The sequence below is a fragment of the Triticum aestivum genome, chromosome 7A (genome assembly GCF_018294505.1).
Source record: "Triticum aestivum cultivar Chinese Spring chromosome 7A, IWGSC CS RefSeq v2.1, whole genome shotgun sequence".
Lineage (NCBI taxonomy): Eukaryota > Viridiplantae > Streptophyta > Magnoliopsida > Poales > Poaceae > Triticum > Triticum aestivum.
The window spans coordinates 215663363-215678743 of NC_057812.1; the positions used below are offsets into that span (position 1 = coordinate 215663363).

The 15381-nt window shown below is 49.6% G+C and overlaps 1 long non-coding RNA gene across 1 annotated transcript; it reads right to left on the bottom strand.

Annotated features, from left to right (window-relative positions):
* Window positions 1-13151: 13151 nt before the first annotated feature.
* Window positions 13152-14378, bottom strand: LOC123147892 (uncharacterized). The gene is made up of 2 exons (XR_006473546.1): window positions 14060-14378; window positions 13152-13316 (listed from the first exon to the last, which is right to left on the bottom strand). It is a non-coding gene; the product is annotated as an uncharacterized lncRNA (long non-coding RNA).
* Between the last annotated feature and the right edge of the window lie 1003 nt (window positions 14379-15381).

The following is a 15381-nucleotide window of genomic DNA, read 5'->3' on the forward strand; positions in this document are numbered from 1 at the left end:
GTAAGTAAATAGAAGTGTGATGATCATCATTCAATAGAGCATTGTCCCAAAAAAGGCCAAATAAAGAAAAAAGAGAAAGGCCATAAAAAAAAGAAAGGCCAAATAAAAAATAAAAAAAATAAAAAGGGGCAATGCTACTATCCTTTTTTCCACACTAGTGCTTCAAAGTAGCACCATGATATAGCAAGTCTCATATATTGTGCTTCAAAGTAGCACCATGCTCTTCATATAGAGAGTCTCATATGTTGTCACTTTCATATACTAGTGGGAATTTTACGTTATAGAACTTGGCTTGTATATTCCAATGATGGGCTTCCTCAAAATACCCTAGGTCTTCGTGAGCAAGCAAGTTGGATGCACGCCCACTAGTTTCTTTTGTTGAGCTTTCATACATTTATAGCTCTAGTGCATCCGTTGCATGGCAATCCCTACTCACTCACATTGATATCTATTGATGGGCATCTCCATAGCCCGTTGATACGCCTAGTTGATGTGAGACTATCTTCTCCCTTTTTGTCTTCTCCACAACCACCATTCTATTCCACCTATAGTGCTATATCCATGGCTCACGCTCATGTATTGCATGAAGATTGAAAAAGTTTGAGAACATCAAAAGTATGAAACAATCGCTTGGCTTGTCATCGGGGTTGTGCATGATTTAAATATTTTGTGTGGTGAAGATGGAGCATAGCCAGACTATATGATTTTGTAGGGATAACTTTCTTTGGCCATGTTATTTTGAGAAGACATGATTGCTTTATTAGTATGTTGAAGTATTATTATTTTTATGTCAATATGAACTTTTGTCTTGAATCTTATGGATCTGAATATCCATATCACGAGTAAGAAGAATTACAATGAAATTATGCCAAGTAGCACTCGCATCAAAAATTCCTTTTTATCATTTACCTACTCGAGGACGAGCAGGAATTAAGCTTGGGGATGCTTGATACGTCTCCAACGTATCTATAATTTTTGATTGCTCCATGCTATATTATCTACTGTTTTGGGCAATATTGGGCTTTATTATCCACTTTTATATTACTTTTGGGACTAACCTATTAACCGGAGGCCCAGCCCAGATTTGCTGTTTTATGCCTATCTCAGTGTTTTGAAGAAAAGGAATATCACACGGAGTCGAAACAGAACGAAATCAACTAGAGAAGTTATTTTTGGAAGGAAACACACCTGATGAACTTGGACCCCATGTCAGGGGAGACACGAGGTGCTCACGAAGGTGGAGGGCGCCCCCCTAGGGCGCGCCCCCTGTCTCGTGGGACCCCCGTGGCTCCTCCGACGTCCTCCCTACACCCATATATACCCACGTGACCTAAAACTTCCAGAACGCAACATAGATCGGGAGTTCCACCGCTAGTAGCCTCCGTAGCCACCAAAGTCAATCGGGACCCTGTTCCGGCACCCTCACCGGTGGCCATCTTCATCATCCCGGTGCTCTCCATGACGAGGAGGGAGTAGTTCACCCTCAGGGCTGAGGGTATGTACCAGTAGCTATGTGTTTGATCTCTCTCTCTCTCTCGTGTTCTTGAGATGATACGATCTTGATGTATCGCGAGCTTTGCTATTATAGTTGGATTTTATGTTTCTCCTCCCCCTCTACTCTCTTGTGATGAATTGAGTTTCCCCTTTGAAGTAATCTTATCGGATTGAGTCTTTAAAGATTTGAGAACACTTGATGTATGTCTTGCCATGGATATATGTGGTGACAATGGGATATCACGTGATTCACTTGATGTATGTTTTGGTGACCAACTTGCGGGTTCCGCCCATGAACCTATGCATAGGGGTTGGCACACGTTTTCGTCGTGATTCTCCGGTAGAAACTTTGGGGCACTCTTGAGGTCCTTTGTGTTGGTTGAATAGATGAATCTGAGATTGTGTGACGCATATCGTATAATCATACCCACGGATACTTGAGGTGACATTGGAGTATCTAGGTGACATTAGGGTTTTGGTTGATTTGTGTCTTAAGGTGTTATTCTAGTACGAACTCTAGGGCTGTTTGTGACACTTATAGGAATAGCCCAACGGATTGATTGGAAAGAATAACTTTGAGGTGGTTTCGTACCCTACCATAATCTCTTCGTTCGTTCTCCGCTATTAGTGACTTTGGAGTGACTCTTTGTTGCATGTTGAGGGATAGTTATGTGATCCAATTATGTTAGTATTGTTAAGGGAACTTACACTAGCGAAAGTATGAACCCTAGGCCTTATTTCCTATCATTGCAATACCGTTTACGCTCACTTTTATCACTTGCTACCTTGCTGTTTTTATTATTTCAGATTACGAAAACTATTATCTACCATCCATATTGCACTTGTATCACCATCTCTTCACCGAATTAGTGCACCTATACAATTTGCCATTGTATTGGGTGTGTTGGGGACACAAGAGACTCTTTGTTATTTGGTTGCAGGGTTGCTTGAGAAAGACCATCTTCATCCTACTCCTCCTACGGATTGATAAACCTTAGGTCATCCACTTGAGGGAAATTTGCTACTGTCCTACAAACCTCTGCACTTGGAGGCCCAACAACGTCTATAAGAAGAAGGTTGTGTAGTAGACATCATAGCTACAGTCCAGTACTCGCCTAAGTTTTAAAAATCCTACCGAGTGATGAGAAAACCCCACACTCGGAGGCTTAGCTGCAGTCTAGTACTCGCCTAGGTATTAAAAATCCTACCGAGTGATGAGCAAACCTCACACTCGGGGGCTTAGATACAGTCCAATACTTGCCTAAGTATTAAAAATCCTACCGAGTGATGAGCAAACCTCACGCTCGGGGAATTAGCTACAGTCCAGTACTCGCCTAAGTATTAGAAATCCTACCGAGTGATGAGCAAACCTCACACTCGGGGGCTTAGCTGCGTCACAAGTACAAAGTGTGCTCCATCCCTATCTGCAAGGATGACGAGGTGCAGGTCGAATGCAACGTTCACCTCGGAGCTACGCCACAAGTACAACGTGTGCTCCATCCCTATCCGCAAGGATGACGAGGTGCAGGTCGAATGCAACCTTCACCTCGGAGCCACGCCACAAGTACAACGCGCGCTCCATCCCTATCCGCAAGGACGACGAGGTGCAGGTCGACTGCAACTCTCTCCTCGGAGCTGTGCCACAAGCACAACATGCGCTCCATCCCTATCCACAAGGATGGAGAGGCGCAGGTCGAATGAGGTATCTCCCTCAGATCTGCATTTCAAGAAATATTCTGAGTGAAGAATAAGCTCCACTCGAAGGCGGACGCAAGCACATGCAGAAGATAAACCAAGATGGGATAAAACCTCAAAAGTTTCAGGACGGAGATAAAAGTACTCGGGCATCAGGCCCGAAGGAGTTTAACGGTTACAAAAATCACTCGGCATTCCGAGGCAAATTTAAAGAAAGTTTACGTATCAAGTTCGTTCACTCAGCAGGAGGAGGGCTTGCAGGCTCGATGAACTCGTCCAAATCGATCCTGTCCACGATCCGAGTGGCAGCAGCAATGAAAGTCTCCATGAAGGATTGGAAGTCGTGCCTTTTGGTGTTGGCGACCTTGATCGCCGCCAGCTTCTCTTCTCGAGCTTCTTTGCAGTGGACCCTAACCAGCGACAGAGCCACGTCAGCGCTGCATCGGGCAGAGGACTTCTTCCATTCCTGCACTCGACCAGGGAACTCATTGAGCCGAGTCATTAGAGACTCGAGATCATTCTGAAGTGTTGCCCTTGGCCAGAGCGATGAGTCAATGCGCGACACCGCCACCTTTAGACGAGCAAGATAACTGGTAACACTGGCGACACGGGATTCCAATCGAAGCACATTCATGGCAGCCTCGTCGCCGACTAGAGAAAGGATAGGATCCAAGCCCGTCTTAACCCGTCCAGTCTCCTCTTCAAAGTTTTGACAGAATTCTGCAGAGTCAAGGAGTTAATGAGTCGACTGGTCAGGACTAACTTGCAAATAGTAAAACAGTTGGGTAAAAAGGAGTACCTTCGAGCATAAGAAAGAGTTTCTTGGCGAGGGCTTTCAGATAAGCCTCTAAATCGTTCCTCCTACGAGTCATGCTTTCCAGCTGATCGTTCAGAGCCACTTTATCTTTTTTTAGACAAGTCGCCTCTCGGTTGGATTCAGTGAGAGACGACTTCAACTTGTTGATTTCCTCCTCTAGCGCTCCGACCGAAGCCAGTTTCTGGTCAGCAAGGGCAGTCTTCTCCTGAGCCTCCTTCTACGCAGTTGCAAGGTCCAAGTCCTTCTTCTCCAGGGCCAGCCTCATTTTCTCTGCAAAATACACATTTAGATCAAACAGAAGAACGAAGGGATAACTTGAAGGATGGTCAAGATAAGCATTCGACAGGCCATTACCTTCCGCACCAACGACTTCATCTTGCGCCTTCTTTAAGTTCTGTTGAGCTAGCTCCAGGTCAACGTTGAGTTGTCTTTGCTTTTCCTCAAATTCGGCGAACTTGGAGATAAGCGTACAAGATTTCTGCAGTGAGTAAAAGACATGATCAATGATTATTTACTTCCGAGTGAATAAAACTTCAAGACTACTCAGACCCCAACCGACTGCCAGCAGTCGACCGCGGTCTCGGGGACTACACCTAGTGGGTGCACTTAGCGTGCCCCCACTGGTTCAGGTTCCACTCGGCTGGTCCTCCCAGACCGAGTAAAAAAAGAGGAAAAGAAGAAGTACTTAGACCCCAACCGACTGCCAGCAGTCGACCGCGGTCTCGGGGACTACACCCAGTGGGTGCACTTAGCGTGCCTCCACCGGTTCGGGTTCCACTCGGCTGGTCTGCCCAGACCGAGTAAAAAAGAGAAAGTAGTGCTCAGACCCCAACCGACTACCAGCAGTAGACTGTGGTCTCGGGGACTACACCCAGTGGGTGCACTTAGCGTGCTCCCACTGGTTCAGATCCCACTCGACCAGGCCGAGTGGAAGAGTGAAAATGATAAAGATGACAAAACACCCACTGGGTGTACAGTCTGGAAGTGCAAGACAATGAGAGATTGCGCGAAGGAAAATATTCGGGTAGCATATCCTAATAGAACAAGTTCAGCCGGAAGTCAACTTACCTGGACATTGGCTCGAAGAGCCGCGCTGGCGTCATAAGCAGCCTGACTGCTTTCGTGCACCACCTTCACCCACTCCATCATTATGTCAGCCTGGCGAATGGCCTCCGCAGCGGCGTCCGACTGGCTTTCTAGAACATGATGAGTGGCAAAGAAGGGGACAGACGGTCCAGACGCAGCGGCTTGGAGATCTGTGGCATGAAGTTGGATGGTTGAAGCAAGCACTGGGGCAGTCGACGATGCGGGGCGCGCACTCGACACGGGGTCAACAAAGGTTACAGAAACCTTACTCGCATCTTCGAGTTGTTGAACTACCGGCTCCGTCGCCGGCTCCGACTAGGATGTCTTGCCAGTTGTTGCCTTCTTCTTCCTGGGCCTCGGCGGCACGTCCTCGTCATCATCTAGAAGTTCAATGACATTGGGAGGGGCTGCAAAGAAATCAGTCGACCCTAGATGAGTTGCTAGAATTTAATCGACCATATAATCAAGAACAAGATCACGAGAGTTGTACCCGGGTTGAAGGTGACTGCATCTTCCATATCCTCATCTTCATACTGGCGGGTGGAAGTCCCAGAGGTAGCAGCTCTGCAAATTTCAATATTCAGTCGGTCACGTTTGTTACACCGAGTCAACCAAAGAATCGGGTCGGATTATTACCCAGAGATAGTAGGAATGACCATTTTGATCTTGGGCAAAGCCTTTGGAGGTTTGGATGAAGCAGCCCTAGGCGGTTTCGGTGCTAGAGGAGGTGCAACTTTAGATTGCTTCGGTGTCCTCTCAGTTGGCACTGGAGAGGACGTCCGGGGACACTTCGAAGACTGCCCAGTCGGTGCGGCCACCATGTCATGAAGGCTTTCTGGATTGTGAGCGTGCTTGGACCTTTTTTCTCTGCGAGGAGGCGAGTCTACCTCTTCTTCGTCACTCGGGTCGCCGCTCTCCTCACCCTCCTCCTCGTCCGAGTGCCACTCGCCGCTATCGCCTCCGCTCGCCTCCGCCTCCGAGTCCTGCTCCTGCTCTCCGTTGGGCATTGAATACATCTCAATAAGAGCCTGAAAGATAACAAGCAAAGCAAAAAACAATCAGTCATCGACAGGCAGTTACATGATTAATCAAAAAAGTACTTGGCAATCCAGAGTCAGGCCTGGTCTGGCTGACGCCAATGGTCGAATGGAGCGACCCTCCTGGACCCCCTGGGGTTATCCTTGTTGCCTATGATGCCTCTCAGCCACTTCTCCACCGTGTCCTCGTCGACCTCCTCCGGGTGGATCCGAGTGGAATCCTCAATGCCCGAGTACATCCACATTGGATGATCACGAGCTTGGAGCGGCTGGATGCGTCGTTTGAGGAATACCTCCAACAGATCCATACCGGTCACGCCGTCCCGGACGAGCTGGACCACCCGCTCGACCAACACCTTCACCCGCGCTCTCTCCTCTGGGATCACTTTCAATGCGGAGGGCTTCTCGACCCGAGCCATGGAAAAAGCAGGGAGCCCGGTCGACTGACCTGGAGTTGGCTGGTCTTTGCAATAAAACCAGGTCGACTGCCAACCTCGGACCGACTCGGGAAGGATCATGGCTGGGAAAGTGCTTTTATTTCTCATCTGAATCCCAAGACCCCTGCACATCTGAATCATGCGCGTTTTCTCGTCACTCGGATTGGCCTTCTTGACCGACTGAGAATGGCAAGTGAAAATGTGCTTGAAAAGACCCCAGTGTGGCCTACAACCTAAGAAGTTCTCACACATGGACACATAGGCGGCAAGATATATGATGGAGTTGGGACTGAAATGGTGAAGTTGTGCTCCAAAGAAGTTCAAGAATCCCCGGAAAAAAGGATGGGGAGGCAGATAAAATCCACGGTCAACATGAGTTGCGAGGAGAACGCACTCACCATCACGGGGATGCGGTTCGGTCTCTCCTTCCGAGAGCCACGCCGATTCATGGGGGATCAGCCCCCCCTCGACCAGATCATCGATGTCGTCTTGGCTGATCGTAGACTGGATTCAGTCGCCCTGGATCCAGCCGCGCGGCAGGCCAGATCTCGACGAGGATCCGCCCTGGTTGGACCTCTTTCCCTTCGCCTTCGCCGTCACCTTCTTTGCACGCTCCAAGGCCACTGTATTCTCCTTCCCCATGGTCGCAGGCGAAGCTCGAACGGAGCAGCGACACTAAGAGCGAAGATGGAGATGGCGGAGAAAGCATAGGAGAAAGGAGGAGAATGGAGAAGCACTGTGCACAAAATCCGATCTGGCACCTTATATGGGGCCGCTTCCGAGTGGATGACTTGTGGGGCCAGACGATCCAATCAAATCCTGCAATAGTCACGCGCGAGGTATGTGGCGAAAAAGGTGGCGCGGTGATCGAGGTGGCCTCGCTTGATCCCATCCGATTATTGCGAACTCCTCCGTCTCGCGCACTTCCGCAAATATAAAATCCCACGATATCCGCGCGCAACAGGGCAACCTGTCAGGCGAAAGATCTTTTCCATATCAGCACTCAGAGCATTACAACAAAACTTCACTCGGCAGAACCAAGAATGGATCAAGGCGGCTGAGAAGAAGTTGGGATCATCATAATTGTTCACTTGGTCGCAAATAAGACGCTCCCGAAGCACGAAAATTGAATCGGAGGAATTCTCAACTCCTTCTCCACTCAAGCCCCGAACCATTCGGGGGCTAATGATGAAGCTATGTACCTAGGGTAGGGTCATAGGCCTGACCTAGACGCCCTCCCCAAGGTCATCGCCCTAAAACCAAAAGCATTCAAAGGGTACCATCATCCACTCGACCAGAGACATTCCACTCAGAAAAATCAATGACACTCGACCGTCACAGTAACCACTCGACGTACAGAAGACCTAAAGGCACTCTACACAACAACGGTCGGGCATTTACTCATAGACTTAATTATCATTTATATCACTTAATTGCTAGCATTACCAGTAACGTTCCACTCTTAATGTACATTGAATCCCGTGTAACGAAGGAGAGCTGGGGTCCTGGCGCACTCTATATAAGCCACTCCCCTCCTCTGGGACAAGGGTTCGCTTCCTTTGTAAACACACACATATACACAATCCAGTCGACCGCCTCCGGGCACCGAGACGTAGGGTTGTTACTTCCTTCGTGAAGGGCCTGAACTCGTAAACTCGTGTGTACAACTACTCCATAGCAAGGATCTTGCCTCCTCATACCTACCCCATTCTACTGTGAGTCTTAGACCCACGACAGTATCTTTGGGCCCACTCGGTAATACACATCACTATAAGCCTTGCAAGCATTGTAATTAACGAGTTAGTTGCGGGATGATGTATTACGGAACGAGTAAAGAGACTTGCCGGTAACGAGATTGAACTAGGTATTGAGATACCGACGATCGAATCTCGGGCAAGTAACATACCGATGACAAAGGGAACAACGTATGTTGTTATGCGGTTTGACCGATAAAGATCTTCGTAGAATATGTAGGAGCCAATATGAGCATTCAGGTTCCGCTATTGGTTATTGACCGGAGACGTGTCTCGGTAATGTCTACATAGTTCTCGAACCCGTAGGGTCCGCACGCTTAACGTTCGGTGATGATTTGTATTACGAGTTTATGTGTTTTGATGTACCGAAGGTAGTTCGGAGTCCCGAATGAGATCAGGGACATGACGAGGAGTCTCAAAATGGTTGAGACGTAAAGATCGATATATTGGACGGCTATATTCGAACATCGGAAAGGTTCCGAGTGATTCGGGTATTTTTTAAAGTACCGGAGAGTTACGGGAATTCGCCGGGGAGTATATGAGCCTTATTGGGCTTTAGGGGAAAGAGAGAGGAGAGGCTGCAGCCCCCCAATGCTTAGTCCGAATTGGACTGGGGGGGGGGGGGCGGCACCCCCTCCTTCCTTCTCTTCTCTTTTCCCTTTCCTTCTCTCCTACTACTTGGAAGGGCTCCTAGTTCTACTAGGAAAGGGGGAATCCTACTCCCGGTGGGAGTAGGACTCCCCTAGGGTGCGCCATAGAGAGGGTCGGCCCTCCCCCTCCTCCACTTCTTTATATACTGGGAGGGGGCACCCCTTGGAGACACAACAATTGATCATTGATCTCTTAGCCGTGTGCGGTGCCCCCCTCTATCATAATCCACCTTGATCATATTGTAGCGGTGCTTAGGCGAAGCCCTGCGTCGGTAGCATCATCATCACTGTCACCACGCCATCGTGCTGACGGAACTCTCCTGTGAAGCTTTGCTGGATCGGAGCTCACGGAACGTCATTGAGTTGAACGTGTGCAGAACTCGGAGGTGCCGTGCGTTCGGTACTTGGATCGGTTGGATCGTCAAGACGTATGACTACATCAACCACGTTGTGCTAACGCTTCCACGTTCGATCTTTGAAGGTACGTAGACACACTCTTCCCTCTCATTGCTATACATCACCATAATCCTGTGTGAGTGCGTAGGAAATTTTGAAATTATTGTGTTCCCCAACAGACTCCACATTCCCGTGTCAGCCTTCTGCTGATGAGCATTGATCTTGCACAAAGAATGTTCATCAACTCTTCGTGCACCGCAACCAATAAATTTGACCCCGTGTCCTACATCCCTCGTGCGTAGTAAGGTCGCCCTGTAGCTCATCATTGTACTAATGAGGAAAGCCACCAATAGATGTGTTACCTGAGGCAATTGCCACCGTTTCCGCAATAGCTCCCGGGCGAGCCGAGTTAGGGCATTTACAATGATGGCATATAGATATATATGCTCCATGACAAAAAGTAATTTGAGACGTCTATATTAATTTTTTCTTTTCAATGCAAGCTATCACTAAAGGGCATCATTAAGAAATAAAAAATAAAGACTCTAGTACACATGCATCTCTATTTTTCACTCCAACCTTTTTAGCTTTTGTCACCGAATCATACTTTTTCTCTTCAAGCACCCGCCTCCTTAAAAGGATCCCGCTTCCCTATCTGAATCTACTTTGCGTCATATCCGATCATATATGATATATAAAGCATCACCTTGAAACTATGCATTGTACTACATGCCCTTAATCGGAACCGCCAATCATGCCCCGCCACCATCATCCGCCAAGAGAGTTTCCCTCGTCAAGCTCATCTAGCAGTGGCGAGGAGATCAGAGGAGGGTGGACGTGGTTTGGGTCATCTGATCGACCGACCGGGGGAAAACGTGCATATATGATTTGTGACTCTCCTGAAATCTGTATGATTTACTACTCCACTGTTTGGATCTACCCACGACATGTTCCCGTGAACCGTAGTGCCCATCCTCAATGTCGAAGAACGATATCTTCCTCGCAAAAAGAAGAAGAAGAAGAACGATATCTTCAACCGTATCCGGCCATCCATCCCCATCCCCCGCCCTGTGTCAGCATACGCCTGTCATGGCGTCGGAAACACCTCCATGCAAACAGCCACAATAGGCACCGATTAACATGTCCCGGTCCAGAACCAAACGTCTCCGACCACGATATTATCACCCTCATTCAGGCAACCAGCACGAACGTCTCCGCCACCGATCCCCATCCCCATCACGGCATCACCAGCAGGAGCAATCAACCGCCGCTTGGACGACACGACACAAGCCTACGAAGATCAAACCATCATAGCCCACAGGCAACCAACCCATCGTCCAGGGTGCAAGCACTCCACACGCATGGCAGACGCCGCGACCGTACCCGAGCGGGCACGAGAGTGCATGGACGTGTGCAGGCTACGTGTGGTGCCCGGGCGAACGAACCGCACGGCCGGTAACGACCCTTGGTCGACCTTAGCGCTCCCGCTGCTGCCATTGCACCGGTGATGTGGACCTCAGGGCGAGCCGTCGGGTAGAAAATGGTTTCGGGGGTGGGTGCAATTATGTGCGACGTGCACCGTCGCGTCGTTTTCCCGGAGCTCGCGCTGTAATCGGCCGGGTTGGCCATCTGTCCTGCGCCATTAAGGGGCGGTGACGGTCCGGCGAGCCACATAAGGTCATAAGCGATGTGCTCAGAGTCAGAGAGAACATCTAGTACTAATCAGGAGGGAAAAGATCCATTTGTAGTGGCGATGGCTACGTACGTACGGCCGGCGACACGAAGTGTAGGTAGTTAAATTAATCTGTGCTGCATCTCTGCTGAACTTGTTTGGTTACAGCAGGCGAGAAACTACAACAAGTGCTAGCCGCGCCCCAACAAGCCTCCTAAAGGTCTTTCTTTGACGTCGAAAAATTGACCCAATCACATCTCAGAAGCTCACTTTTCACCGATTAAGGCCAAATTTGACGCTGGCCAGGCCGAACCCAGCACATCAAGGGTGTCCGGGGACATCGGGGGAAACAGTTTTGACGTGAAAGCCTGGCGGGCCTGTCAAGTCAGCGACCCGCTCGCGTTTGTCGTCCTCATCGTCTAGGTTTCCCGCGGGGAATCAATGCGAAGGCTGGCCGGCGGCAGCATTGGCGCGGCGACGCGCACCCCGCCCCCTCCCGCCACACGTACACACGTCTGCCGCTCACTCACCGACTATAAAAGCCACCCCTTCCCGTCACGCGTACACACGTCTGCCATTCGCTCGCCGACTATAAAAGCTGCCCCTCTCGCCACGCATACACACGTCTGTCGCTCGCTCGCCGACTATAAAAGCCGCCCCCTTCTGCCACGCGTACACACGTCTGTCGCCCGCTCGCTGACTATAAAAGCCGTCCCCTCCCTCGCCGATGGACGCACTCTCCTTCGCCCGCAGTCCCTCTCTCACCGCCGACGCCCCCATATCGTCTCCCCCCTCCCCCCGTCTACAGCCACAACGTGTACAACAGCCGATGGGAGAGATTCCCTGGTGATGGAGCGGCGGCCAATGGCTTCGGCCGCCGCCACCTGCACGACTGGGAGGCCTACCACTTCCACGAGGCGAACTACCCGGCGCCGCATAACATGCGCGCGCCGGGGCGATGGAGGCTCAGCGTCGAAGGCGTTCCTGTCCCCCTGCAGCCGACCACCGCCGACCACTTCCACGCCGAGATCGCGCGCGTTCGGGCCTCCCTGCCGGAGGAGGTGCGGAGCCTCCCGGAGTATGCCGCCAGCAACCACGCGTACTGGGCGGCATACTTTCAACGCCGCCACGAGAAGCAACTCGCCTCCACCAACAACACGCGGTGAGGGGGCGCCACAACACCGACGGCCGCCGCCTATGGTGGGGCTCCCCTGGGCGTACGCTCCGCAACAAGCCGCCGCTCGAGTACCCGGCGGCCCCGGCCCTGGTCCCGAGGCACATGGCGGGCGAGTCCTCTTCCTCCTCGTCCCGCTCCTCCGGTTCGTCGGCGCTCGCCAACGTCAAGGCCGAGCCTGTGAAGACGCCGCTCGGGCGGCGCACCCGCGGCGGCGCCCTCGTCATCAACGAGGGCGGCCGTGGCCCTCTGCTCCCTCCCCCGCCTCGTCAAGTCGAAGACGGAGCCGGGGCTCATCATCGTGAAGAAGGAGCACGAGGACATGGCCGCCGACGACGAGACCTCCCTCAAGTGGGCGCGAGAGGACTACGTCCGGCTGGAGATGGAGCGCCAGCGCCGCGCCCTTGAGGAGACGGCCACGGCGAGGGCGGCGTCATAGTCCTCGAGGACAACGACGACGAGGCACCGCCACCAACCAAACCTGTCCCCCAAGACGACCCAGCGGCAGGGGTGTAGCAAGGACAACGACGGCGTGAAGGAGGAGGAGGAGGGTGGTGACGGCGACTACAGCGCCTTCGGCAAGCTCTTCGACGTGTAGGCGGCGCGGCGGGTGACGACGGCGTAGTAGTAGTAGTCGTTTTTATTTTGTTTTTAAATTATGTTTTTAATATGTAAAAAACAATGGAACGCCTAAATTTCGCCTAATTCTGTGTCGTATTTGGCCGAGTATGATTTAAAAAAAGACGTCTGGGGCGACCTGGGGCGGCGGCTGGAAAACCTATCGCCTCCATGTCGAATTTATCGCCGGTTTATCCCGAGACAGGGGCGGAGCCAGAATTTTTTGTCATTGGGTTCACTCATAAACTCATTATAAAGATTTGGTATGCTATATTTAAGTGTAAAGTCTAATTTTACACAATTTAAGCAAGAGTATAGCACTAAAAATAACATACACATGCTATTACTTATCACAAATTGGGTTACATTGAAAGCTGAAGTGCAAGGCATACCTGTTGGATGAAATTATAAATTGAGTTCCTTACATATTAAAAATAGAGTAATACCAAAAATACTTTGCAGCCCTGGTTGTAGCTTCTCATCTTCCTAAAAACATTAAAAAATGATAAGTTAGTTTGAGAAGTTTAAAAATAAGTATCATCATGCGAAAGAAGTTGTAAAGTCACTTAAATTTTAGAGTGTCCGCTTTCGATTTTCATCTACTTAAAAGGATCAAACACCAGATCATTACTAGTGGCAGAAAACATATCTTTCTCCGCATAGCAAATTAAACAATCACTGATGAGCCAATCATCAATTTTATTGTGCAATTTTTTTCTTCACAACATTCGTAGCTGAAAAGCATCCATCCACAGATGTTGTGACAACAAACAGTATTATTACTAGCTTTAGAAGTTGATAGCCCAGAGGAAAAGTAATATCTTATTTGTCCGCATCATTAGTTTGGACTAAATCTAAGTTTAGTATCTCCAATTTCTCTTTGTGGATAATCCAAATTAAGCGGTAACATTTGAAGCCCCTTATATAGTTATAAATATATCTCATCTAGTTCCTTAGAATTTCTCGTGTACTCAATTTTTTTTCCTATAAATCAGATCATAAGGCAACTTGTCTTAATTAATTCCTCTTTGTATAGAATGCCTCACAAGACTACTTGGAGTCGTATTTGGTGCACTTTGCCTACCTCTAATGGATGACCTCAATCTAGTGATCAGTTTATATCTGAAAAATACTATCTTATGGCCTAGATCAATCAAAATACAGGGAATAGCAATTAGAAAACTACACCATGTTTAACGGAGAGGAGATCTGATGATGCGACTCAGTACCTTGAATTTTTGGTTTATATTAGGCGGCAAGGTTGCCGCCCAGACCCACCCTTGTTGGCGGGGCTCATCGCCGTTGCCGCCCAGACCTACCCTTGTCGGTGGGGCTCGTCGCCGGCTGAGGAGATTGGGAGAGAGTCCACGATGCAAACGGCGAAAGGTCGTGGTGCTGGCGGCTGCCTGTGTACGCGTACATGTCTACAGGAAAATAGGAATACCTAGAAGGGTCACGAAGCCACGAACTTGCCTGGCAGGCTGTCACGGATGGAGTTCACTTTACGGGCTTTTGGGCTTCTTGCGTTGCATTGTAAGTTTAATGGGTTCAAGCCCTATTTTCTACTGGGTTCATGCAAGTACATATACGTATACATATACCCGGCCAGGAAAAGTTGGGACCGAACCCAACGCCATTACGCTGGCTCCGCCCCTGTCCCGAGACGCGCTATTTCAAACCCAGAGTTGAACGGCTGGAGATGCTCTAACACGTAGGCGACCTGAAGCTCGTCCAATCGATCCCACGGCCGCCGGCAGTCGCAGAGCAGATACGTACGTGTGGAACCTTCTGCACACGACAACGCAGTCAAGTAGTAGTACAAACGTGTACTGTGAACAAGGCAAAATAGACGCAGATTAATTGGCGAGCCGGTCACTGCCATGGCAAAAATTAGTTGCAACCTCTGACCCGTATCTGCGGCTGCACTCACCAACTTGCCCGTATTTTAACGCAACAATCTTACACGCCAGCAGCCGATTAAACAAATGATAGCCACTAACTCACGATGATTTTTTGGATCAAGGCTATGTAGCTCCCAAGCATAACCGGTCAAATTGCGTGCATGTAGCTTGGATACTTTTCTTTTTCGATCCTAGGTTATGGGGCTCTAATGCTTTGCAATCTATACTAAACATCCTGCAAAAAAAATCTATTTTTCAAACAAACATACAGTAATCCAGATACACCACGTCAAGAACTTGTCAGAGAGTTTTATGCGTAGCAGTCACTTGTTCGTCATTGAATACTGAGAAGTGTCACTTGCTGGATCACATCACACGGCTAGCGTGTAGGAGCAAATGGAAGGTAGTATCTGTGGTTTAATCCAAGAACGAATTGAAGTGTGGAAGTCATACCACTGCGCCACCGTGTGTTTGATTCCAGGAACGCAGCGTACAGAAGTGAAGCAGCTCTGTTGGCAGGTTTTGCGAATCCGTTGGCTTCCGAATTAGCGTCGACGAGTACGAAGTGCGTATCCTGACGCAGGTAGCACCCATATGTTGGGTGCATTCTCATTGGTTCTTTACGATGACCATCCATCCCAAAATGCACA